Raw genomic sequence first — 12,268 nt, forward strand, 5'->3', positions numbered from 1 at the left:
CCAGCCTTCTTCACAGTCCGACTCTCACATCCATACATGACCACTGGAAAAACCATAGCCTTGACTAGACGGACTTTTGTTGGCAAAGTAATGTCTCTGCTTTTGAATATGTTATCTAGGTTGGTCATAACTTTTCTTCCAAGGAGTAAGCGTCTTTTAACTTCATGGCTGCAATCACCATCTGCAGTGATTTTGGAGACCAGAAAAATAAAGTCCGACAATGTTTCCACTGTTTCCCCATCTATTTGCCATGAAGTGATGGGACCGGATGACATGATCTTCATTTTCTGAATGTTGAGTTTTAAGCCAACTTTTTCACTCTCCACTTTCACCTTCATCAAGAGGCTTTTCAGTTCCTCTCCACTTTCTGCCATAAGGGTAGTGTCATCTGCATATCTGAGGTTATTGATATTTCTCCTGGCAATCTTGATTCCAGCTTGTGCTTCTTCCAGCCCAGTGTTTCTCATGATGTACTCTGCATATAAGTTAAATAAGCAGGGTGATAATATGCAGCCTTGACGTACTCCTTTCCCTATTTGGAAACAGTCTGTTGTTCCATGTCCAGTTCTAACTGTTCCTTCCTGACCTGCATACGTATTTCTCAAGAGGCAGATCAGGTGGTCTGGTATTCCCAAATCTTTCAGAATTTTCCACAGTTTATTGTGAGGCTTGGAGAATTTTGAGCATTACTTTACTAGCATGTGAGATGAGTGCAATTGTGCAGTAGTTTGAGCATTCTTTGGCATTGCCTTTCTTTGGGATTGGAATGAAAACTGACCTTTTGCAGTCCTGTGGCCACTGCTGAGTTTTCCAAATTTGCTGGCATATTGAGTGCAGCACTTTCACAGCATCATCTTTCAGGATTTGACTCAGGATTTCACTGGAATCCATCACTTCCACTAGCTTTGTTCGTAGTAATGCTTTCTTTACCTGCTACTAAAAGTTGGCCAGGATGCAAAGTAGCTCTCATTAGTGCTTGCGAATGTTTAAACAAGTATAAGCACCTTGGGAATCTGTTTGTTATTATTCAGGAAATTTGAAGATACACTCACTTGAGTTAGCAGTTGAATTCTTGGGAACAAACCCTAGAGAAACACTTGCATATGTTCACCATGCAAAACGTAAGAGAACCTCCATAACTGTATTTCTCATAAGTAGCCTGGTGGAGTAAAATAATGCATGTGAAGACATTGTTACTGGAGATTCTTGAGGGTGACATTGGAAAAGAAATGTCAATGGCTACAGCTTCTGCTATTTGTGATCCACCAAAATTGTTTTTGCCACAAAATAAACCACACAAAAAAATGACATTTTATATGACATTTAGGTCTAAGGTCAGTGGCACTGAATATATCCACATCATAGTCCAACCATCATCACACACTTCCAGAACTTTTTGTGTTCCCAAATTGAAACTCTGTACCCATTAAGCAATAACTCCCCATTCCACCCAGCCCCCTGTCTCTATGAATGTGAATATTTTAGGCAACTCATATAAGTGGAATCATATGATATTTGTCCCTTTATCTCTGGCTTATATCACTTAGTATAATATCTTCAAGGCTCATCCATGTTGTATTAAGTGTTAGAATTACCTTTCTTTTACTTATCTCATTGTATGCTATCAATGTATATATATGAATAAACCTTTTATTTATCCATTCATCTGTCAATGGACATCTGGGTTATCTTGGCTACTGTGAATAATGCTGCTATGAAACTGGGTGTACAATTATCTGTTTGAATCACTTTTGGGTACATACCCAGAAGAGGAATTCCAGGATGCCATGGAATCCTATATTTAGTATTTTTGAGGAACTGCCATACTGGTTTCCATAGTGGCTACACTATTTTACATTCCCGCGAGCAACACACAAGGACACAATAGCCATATTAATAGCTCTAGGGTAGAACTTCATTGTTTTTGTTTGCATTTCCCTAATATCAACCTATTTTTGAGTAGGAAAATTTGCTATCCCCCAACTACTGCCCCCCGCCGCCTTGTACCATTACTCCTTTCCTTTTTTAAAGCAAGTAACATTGTCAGTAGTCAAATGACTCCAGAATCTTCTGAGCAGATTTCCCCCTAAGTCTGTGGCACTTAATCAAAACAGGTATTTCATGGCTAGCCAAAGAAAAAGTTTCAATTTATTCATACAATGTCACAGCATGTATGATAACTCTGCTTAGGTGCCTCCTCTAAGGTGTGAAATGTCATCTATCGAAGGGAGAAAAGTAACCCTTTTTTACTCCAAGTTGTTGTCCTGCACACAGAGCGAGTGAAAGGCATTGGAAAACCTCTTTAAGGATTCAAGATTCTTTTGACCTTAGCTTGAAAATAAAAAAGAATTACGGAATATTTTCTTACTGGTTCAGAGCCAAAGACTCTTGGCCAGAACAATTCTGTGGAGTTCCTTTCAGCTGAACGTGAGGCTGAGCCGCCGGTGAAGGTCCCGGCGTGCAGAGGACATAGTGAGTCGAACACCTCTCATCAGCCGTGCGCCCATTCAGAGGCAACCCGGAGGAAGCTGTCACCTTGAACCTGATCTAGTGTAGAAAAGGTGACCCGGAGTGATGCTAAGGGAGAGTGTCTCCTCTCAGTCCAGCAGGCAGGGGTTGTGAGCTGTAACCTTCTTATCAGCTTACTTTAAAACCCTAATAGAAGTCAGTACATTTTTAAAACAGTGAAGTCTATAGTTTCCTTCTTGGGGAAAAAAAAAAAAGTGCCAAAGAATTTTAAGCTTTACTAGCAGCACCTTAACTCATAGCCAGATTAAATTTCTTTCCTTCATAGATTCCCTGAGGCATCATTATAATGAAAAAGTAGGCACCAGAAAAACACTTAACCCAGTTGTGTCTGGAGAAAAAGTCACTTTCTAGATGACCCATGTAAAAATCTGCACACATTTTATTCTAATCAGAGCTCTGCGAGCCAATCTCATCTCCAGTGGATACTAGTGAACTACTGCCCTCTAAAGGTCATGACCTTGGGCACCAGTCAGTGTTTATCATTAAAAACAAGACTGAAATAATACTGATGGCTTTCAGGAGTCTGAGGCTCGAAAGCTGCAGAAGTGTGCCCCCTGGCCCCCTCCTGTTCCTCTGCAGAGATATATATACTCATGAATGTCACTCATTTCATTTTCTCTATTGTCGATCTTTAGGTTTTCATAACATTTCCCTCCTCGGCCAACTTATCTCTTGGATTTTCTCATTCATTCTGGACTAAACCCTTTCTTCCTTCTTCCTGTTCTCAGGAGGAGAGGAGACAAATGCTAACAGGGCTTTGAGGCTGAGCTGGGGTTGGAGGGATGCTATTGTTTAATTCTATTCTGATGGCTGTGTCCCTCAACAGACTTGAGGGAGGGTAAGGACTGTCATATATGCAAATGTTTCCTTTGGGCCAAGACCAGTGTTTGGCATCTGTTAGGCTGTTGTTAAATTATTAAGTAAATTACTTCTGGAAGAAACAAAATGTTGTTCAGTTTTCTGGTGCTTTTGCCATATATTTACTTTTCTTTTTAGACTTTTTCTAAAAAAGGTCACATTATAATACAGTAAATCCTCTACATACAAATGAGTTCCATTCTGAGAGAGTGTGCTTACGTATAATTCGTTCCGAAGTCCAATGAAGTCAGCCTAGATACCCAACTAACACAACTGGCCATGTACTACTGTACTGTCATAGGTTTATAATTTGTTCTTGTCTATGAAAGCTTGTGTGTAGAGGACTTGTTGTACTTCTTTTTTCTTCTATTCTCTTCAAGTGCTCTTCATTTCAGCTGATTGCTTGCTTTGGCATTCCTTACCCTATCTTATTTTCACACTTCCTGAGAGTTTTCCTGTGGCATCACATTTGGTAACCATTATGATTTGCAAATTTGTATACACAGGCCATCTTACATTTCCATGTGATTAAATGGGCAAGTAGTTCAGCTCTAGATTTGCCCTTTAGAACAAACTGATAGAGAAACTAAGAACAGAAAATACATTAAAACCTCTTTCACATAGTATTGTCTCGGGAAGGACCCACATCCATGGGAATTAACTTTGACACAGGAAATCAGGTTTGGGAGGACGTGAATGTGATTCATTATATGGTCACATAGATGCTTAGCAATGAAACATTTTGTCTTAGAGCATCTTTTATTTTCAATAAACTTCCTTTAAGATTTATTATTTTGGTTTTCAGGTCTATCCTATGTGGTAGCTACAACACATTCAAACATCCTTATTTCATTGATAAAGGTACTGAACACAAAGATGTAGGTACATCTCTTCTATGTAAGGCACCTGGTATATTGCCTTATGTGTAGTTAATACTCACCATAGGCTTCCCTGGGGACTCAGCTGGTAAAGAATCTGCCTGCAATGCAGGAGACCTGGGTTCAATCCCAAGGTTGGGAAGATCCCTTGGAGAAGAAAATGGCTACCCACTCCAGTATTCTGGCCTGGAGAATTCCATGGACTGTACAGTCCAAGGGGTCACAAAGAGTCAGACGCAACTGAACGGATTTCACTTTCACTTTGGGCTTCCCAGTTAGCCCAGTGTTAAAGAACCCATCTGCCAATGCAGGAGATGCACAAGATGGGGGTTCAATCCCTGGGTCAGGAAAATGCCCTAGAGGAGGGCATGGAAACTCATTCCAACATTCTTGGCTGGAGAATCCCATGGACAGAGGAGCCTGGCAGGCTACAGTCCATAGTGTCACAAAACGTCGGACATGACTGAACAACTGCACACAGCATAGTCTCTAAGGGTTTATTCACATATCAACAAAATTTGATTTACTTCTATTGTCATACCACATATCTTGCTTGGTGTTGGGAATACAAAAAAATAATACAAAATAAATAAATAAAAATAATATCACTTTCTCTTAGAGTGATCATAGCCTATGAGGAAATTGATAAAAATGACATCATAAGAATGCCTTTTAAACTATTACTATTCATTACGTGTGTGGCGGAATACACTGTCCTATTGAGGGAATCATAAGGATTTTGTCGTTAGGTTGCATGCACTTGGTAGGGAAAATCCCAGTTGAAAGCTGAGAGAACAGTAAGCAAGACATCAAAAATACTCCTTAACCTCAACTTGGCTCACTGAATCCAGAGACACAAGGTCAATCAGTTGACCAGGAGTGAAGGAATGTTCAGTTCAGTTCAGTTGCTCAGTCGTGTCTGACTCTTTGTGACTCCATGGACTGCAGCACACCATGTCCCTGTCCATCATCAACTCCCAGAGTTTACACAAACTCATGTCCATTGAGTCGGTGATGCCATCCAACCATCTCATCCTCTGTTATCCCCTTCTCCTCCAGCCTTCAATCTTTCCCAGCTTCAGGGTCTTTTCAAATGAGTCAGTTCTTTGCATCAGGTGGCCAAAGTATTGGAGTTTCAGCTTCAGCCTCAGTCCTTCCAATGAACACTCCTTTAGAATGGACTGGTTGGATCTCCTTGAAGCCAAGGGACTCTCAAGAGTCATCTCAAACACCACAGTTCAAAAGCATCAATTCTTTGGCACTCAGCTTTCTTTGTAGTCCATCTCTCGCATCCATACTCACATGGATAAAGCGAAGTGCACGAAGGGAAAAAAAACTTCTCAGTTTTTACTATGCTCCATGTTGCTTCATTTTGGTGGGTTCATTCATTTTCTTCTTTTATTTATTCTCTAAATATTACCAGGTCTTTCATTGGCCCAACATAACCTAGTTTTGTTCTCATTTCTTTGGCTGACTATCTTACAAAGTAATCTGATTTTTTACAACAACTTTTGTCACCTGTTTGAGGAAATCAAGTGTGAGCTCCATCTCTTGATATAATATCATTCTGCCATTCTTTGTTGCCTATTAAGGTGATTATGTCTCACTGAAGAAGAAATGCCTTTTTTTTTCCCCAAAAAACAGAGCTGATGCTTGGGAAAGGTCAATTCTTTTCTGTGGAAAACTGCTAAAAATCCAAATTCACAACTCACTTCACCTAGAGTCAGAATGTCTCCTCCATAAAAACCCAGACTGTAAAGAATCCAAGTGAAAGTGGGCTTAGAACCAGGAAAAATGTTACAAATCTGCCAGGGAAGCCACTGTGAGCATGATTCGTATGAGTCATGAAACCAAATAATAATAATAGAACTTTCTCTTGGTAGAACTCTTTATTTTTCAAGGTCTTTTTATATGTTTCTAGTTTGTTTGCAGATCTATTGTTCAAGGGAGGTAAAACAGATATGGGGATATTAAATTGCCAGGCAGGGAAATGCAGATGATTTGCATAAAATCCAATAGTCAGCTAATAGCAGGACCAAGACTATTTTCCTTTCAGGCAATATCTGTGTGGGTTTTTTTTTTTTTCTTTCTCCTTCTCTACTTAGACCAGTTGGAGCCAGGAAGCTGACATCTTATACCAAACTGCTATCCCTTTTGGTAACTCTACAAAGTGGTTTTGGCTTTTTTTCCTCAAACTCTTTAACAAAAATATCTACCCTTTTCTACTTCAAGCATTAAAATTAACAGTAAGCAAAATTATCCACAATATATATTTTAAAATCCAGATAAATATACTGATTTTTATATTTAAACTTGCCAATTATACAATTAATGCCTGAGTAGGAAGAATTGCCACATCTGAATTCCTGAAGTCATATGATACATTCAGACACTACAATGACCGTGCACTTTTGGAATGTATGAATGGTCCATAAATTTAATTTTGAAAGAACTCAATACAGGAAAATATGTTGCTTGTGAAGGCATTTTCCCACTGCTAAAATACATCAAATAGAATATACAAAATAGCTTTTCTAACATTCAGGTTGGTATGTGATGTCAAAGTGTTAATGTTTATTGTGATAATGAATGAATAAATACAATTCTACTTGCAATGACAGAGGAAACACAAGATGGCACATCTTCAATGGTTGATTGAGGTTGGTTTTAAAAATTAAGCATGCACCAAAATGATGAAATTTCTTCCATCAAAAGCCATTTCTGTTAAAGCTCATATCCCACCTCTCCCTTCTCTCTGTCATTGCCAACCTCTAACCCTTTCTTCCCATCCTGCCTCCTGATTCTCCTTGATAACAGAAAGAGTAGAATCATTAAAGGACATTTCTGAAAATAAATTGGCATTACTTCTTTGCTCTTAGGCTGAATTCTGACTCTCCAGAGGGGAATAATTTTTCCCCTCTCATTCTTTATACCTCAGCAAAGCTCTGTTTTCTGACCTGCTGGTTCTGGCATTGTCCAAACACATCAAGGCCTGGTGGTCTGGCACTCTTGCCTGGACTAGAAACCGTTATGGAGTGTGTTTTCCACTTATTTTTCCTCTTGTAGGCAGTTCTTAACAGACTTTATTAAAAGAACTACTCAAAGTAAGGTGTGTGTGTGTGTGTGTGAGTGCGTGTGTGTGTATGTGTTTCCTCTATCCTTAATGCTATGGATGAAAAGAAAAGAATTTGAGACCAGTGAGCACTGCTGGTATCCAGATGATTGCTGTAAAAAAGAAAGACAGTGGCTGAGAATCAACAGAAAGCCTCCATCTTCTCCAGGTGTCATAACCACAACTGCCTTCTTTGCTGCTCAGAACCTGTGGCACCCATAACGTGTGAGAGATGATCTCTGCAATTTTTGACTAATCAGTTCTAGATCATGGGAATGGGGTCATTGCCAGTGTATTACTTTGAGTTTTAATATTTACTGCTTTCAATTTATGTGTGTGTCCCTGAACTACAGTTGCTTCTTGACTTCAAATGACTACCAAGGGGGAATGTCCATTGGTCACACAATCCATCTTTCCTTCACATTCTCACTGCTTGAGTTGTTTGTACTCAAAACTCTCATTTTTTTATTGTTAAAAATCATCATTCCTGCCCTATTTTCACACTGTTGAAGTGTGACAGCTTCATAGGCTAACTCAAATGTGATTTGCTTTGAAATGTAAATTTCATAATTTTATGTTTGTACATTGAGATATATTAAAATGTTCTCCTACAGAAAGATTTAATTTGGTACAAGAAATACTCTCTGGGGAAGAAAAAGAAAACATTATCCTCATTTTAAAGAGAAGGGGACTGAGGCTTAGATAATTCAAGATACAATTTTTGATTTAGATACCATATTCTAAATCCAGCTACTTTCTGCACAATCACACAATTTGGACTAAAATATTTGTGTAACAATGCCAAACTTAGTGTCGGTTAAGCTTGCCTTTTTCAAAATAAGGATGGTAAGATGTAAGAAAGCTGTAGGATCCAACATCAGAAATGGAGACATTTACTCCCTAACATCTCTTAGTTGCATCAGTGAAGCATGAAAATTGCAAACAGGTTCTCTTCAGGGAGAGAACATAATAAAATGTTACATGAGGACACTGTGTTCCATGGTGGGTGTGTCAGAGAAGACAACCAGTGTTTATTTTCAGCCAGTGTTGTGCTAGTCCCTTACACATCCTTTCATTTCCTTTCTGCCATAAATTTGTGAGCAGACTATCAGCCCCATTTTTAACATGTGCTGATGCTCCAAGAGGTACTTCTCATTCCTAGGGTTACACAAATAAGAACTGCCAGACTCAGATTTGAACCCAATTCTTTTGACCCCAAGGTCAACACCTGTAGAACAGATGACGTAGGCAGACCAGTCTGACGACGTAGGCAGAGCAGTCTAGAGCAGTTGGACAAAACATGTGGAGAGAGGTTGGCCACCTGCAAAAAATGCCATCAGTGCCATGTTCCCCTCCTTGGGTCTGACATCTCTGGTTGCCATCAGCATGCCCATGGCACGTATCCATGACAGGAAAAAACTGGGACCATAAGGGTCTCTTTTGATGTTTTGATCCTTTAAGTATATATATTTTATTTCTTTATGGTTAGGGACTCTCTTAGATTATCTTGAACTCTTCTCAATATTTGACCATAGAAGCAACAGTTTAGCCATATGTTTGATTCTCGATTCCAGTGCTTGGTTACTTTTTACTGTTGCCCGGAAGAAAAGTAAAAATTAAATATTTATTAGTATCAGGATGTTTTGAAAGCAATCATAGTTATAGTAGAATCTGAAGTATTAAAGTGAGGTTAGAAAAAGGACGTATTTTGACAGCATGAACTAAAAATCAAGAAAAACTTGATGAGATATTCAGGGTATGTTGGTAGAAAGACCACAGAAACAACATGGGAGATCTTGGCTTCTCTAATTTCCATGGAACCAGTGAAGTTTTCACTAAAGTACCTAATGGAAATAAGAAAATCTTTCAATTCTACTAAAATCCATCTTTTTTATGAATGCTGTTGCAGCAACTTTAGACACTGAAATATTTTCCAACAATTTCTCCTGTGAAACTCCAATAGCTTCTCAGATAAATCACGAGCTCTGTACCCACCCAGAAATAATAACAGAAAAGGACCAGAAATAATAACAGAAAAGGACCAAAAATTCATACTACTAAAAGAAATGAAAAACCTTTTTCCATGAAAAAAATCTCTAACTAACTTATGTCTCTGTGGAAAAAATTTATCTGAGGTAAACAATCTCTAATATTTCCCTAAACATATTTTATAATCTCAATTGTAGCGTCAGGCATTTCAATCTCAAAAATGCCAATGATTAACTAATTTCCTAAGTATTTACTATAGGTAATATAGTAACAAAATTGTTTTATTAAGTTGTGCATCTTAACAATAATTGTAAGGCTTTTAGAAACTGCCCAGGATCTGTAGGGCCCTCTGTTTCCCTGGGGTTTCCTTGGGAGCTCAGCTGATAAAGAATCTTCCTGTAATGCAGGAGACCCAGTTCGATTCCTGGGTCAGGAAGATCCCCTGCAGAATGCTATCCACCCAGTATTCTTGAGCTTCCCTGGTGACTCAGATGGTAAAGAATCCACCTGCAATGTGGGAGACCTGTGTTCAATCCCTGGGTCAGCAAGATCCCCTGCAGGAGGGCATGGCAACCACTCCAGTATTCTTGCCTGAAGAATCCCATGAACAGAGGATCCTAGCAGGCTATAGTCCATGGGGTCAAAAAGAGTCAGACACGACTAAGTGACCAAGCACAGCACAGCACAGCTGCTTCCCTGACTATCAACTATCCTCTTCAAATAATCTGTCACATGCTTCTGAAGAATACATTGTGCTGAGTGTATCCACATATCCAAACATGTAAGCTCTAATGTTTCAACTTTAAGTTAAAACTCTTAGAATTGAAATCAGTGTGGTCTGAAGTACTCTACACATTCATGATGAAGGATGCTTCAAATTTTTAGATAAAATTAGTAGTCAATATTAATTCTCATTGTCAATGTGCTCAGAACCACACTACTTGCTTCACGTGTATGTTTTTATTAAACCCGTGCTACAATCTTATACAGTAGGAATAGTCATTATTCTGCTTATATCATCAAGGAAACTAAGAGTCCATGAGTTTAACCAAGTTACCTAAGGTACAGTGTAGAACCAAGGTTTGGACCAATGCTGTTCTGACTCCAGGGGCTAAGTTCCTGCACATTTCAATATATTGTTAGAAGAAAAATTATACTAAAGTTTCTGAATAGGGGCCAGGTCCCAAAGCATAAAGATAAAATTACAGAATATCATCACTATCAACTGAGTGCTCTATTAAATTGGGTCTCTGTACAGTTCTATGAAGACCTACAAGACCTTCTAGAACTAACACCCAAAAAAGATGTCCTTTTCATTATAGGGGACTGGAATGCAAAAGTAGGAAGTCAAGAGATACCTGGAGTAACAGGGAAATTTGGCCTTGGAGTACAAAATAAAGCAGGACAAAGGCTAATAGAGTTTTGCCAAGAGAACACACTAGCCATAGCAAGTACCCTCTTCCAACAACACAAGAGAAGACTCTACACATGGACATCACCAGATGGTCAATACCGAAATCAGATTGATTATATTCTTTGCAGCCAAAGCTGGAAAAGTTCTATACAGTCAGCAAAAACAAGACTGGGAGCTGACTGTGGCTCAGATCATGAACTCCTTAATGCCAAATTCAGACTTAAATTGAAGAAAGTAGGGAAAACCACTAGACCATTCAGGTATGACCTAAATCAAATCCCTTATGATTTTACAGTGGAAATGACTAATAGATTCAAGGGATTAGATCTGATAGAGTGCCTGAAGAACTATGGATGGAAGTTTGTGACATTGTACAGGAGGCAGTGAACAAAACCATCCCTAAGAAAAAGAAATGCAAAAGGGCAAAATGATTGTTTCAGGAAGACTTACAAATAGCTGAGAAAAGAGAAGCAAAAGGCAAAGGAGACAAGGAAAGATATAAGCATCTGAATGCAGAGTTCCAAAGTATAGCAAGGAGAGATAAGAAACTTTCCTCAGTGATCAATGCAAGGAAATAGAGGAAAATAATAACATGGGAAAGACTAGAGATCTTTTCAAGAAAATTAGAGATACCAAGTGGACACTTCATGCAAAGATGGAAACAATAAAGGACAGAAATGGTATGGACCTAACAAAAGCAGAAGATATTAAGAGGGGTGGCAACAATACACAGAAGAACTATACAAAAAAAGATATTCATGACCCAGATAGCCATGATGGCCTCAGCTGACCATGAGGAGATCACTCACCTACACTAGACATTCTGGAATGCAAAGTCAAGCGGGCCTTAGGAAGCAGCACTATGAACAAAGCTAGTGGAAGTAATGGAATTCCAGTTGAGCTATTTCAAATCCTAAAAGATGATGCTGTGAAAGTGCTGCCTTCAATTTGCCAGCAAATTTGAAAAACTCAACAGTGGCCACAGGACTGGAAAAGGTCAACTTTCATTCCAGTCCCAAAGAAAGGCAATGCCAAAGAATGCTCAAACTACCCCACAACTGCATTCATCTCACACTCTAGCAAGGTAATGCTCAAAATTCTCCAAGACAGGCTTCAACAGTATGTGAACCGTGAACTTCCAGATGTTCAAGCTGGATTTAGAAAAGGCAGAGGAACCAGAGATCAAATTGCCAACATCTGTTGGATCACCGAAAAAGAAGAGAGTTCCAGAAAAACATCTATTTCTGCTTTATTGACTATGCCAAAGCCTTTGACTGTGTGGATCACAATAAACTGTGGGAAATTCTGAAAGAGATGGGAATACCAGACCACCTGACCTGCCTCTTGAGAAATCTGTATGCAGGTCAGGAAGCAACAGCTAGAACTGGACTTGGAACAACAGACTGGTTCCAAATAGGGAAAGGAGTACGTCGAGGCTGTATATTGTCACCCTGCTTATTTAACTTATATGCAGAGTACATCATGAGA

This window comes from Bison bison, unplaced genomic scaffold (genome assembly GCF_000754665.1).
Source record: "Bison bison bison isolate TAMUID 2011002044 unplaced genomic scaffold, Bison_UMD1.0 scf7180017864461, whole genome shotgun sequence".
Taxonomy (NCBI): Eukaryota; Metazoa; Chordata; class Mammalia; order Artiodactyla; family Bovidae; genus Bison; species Bison bison.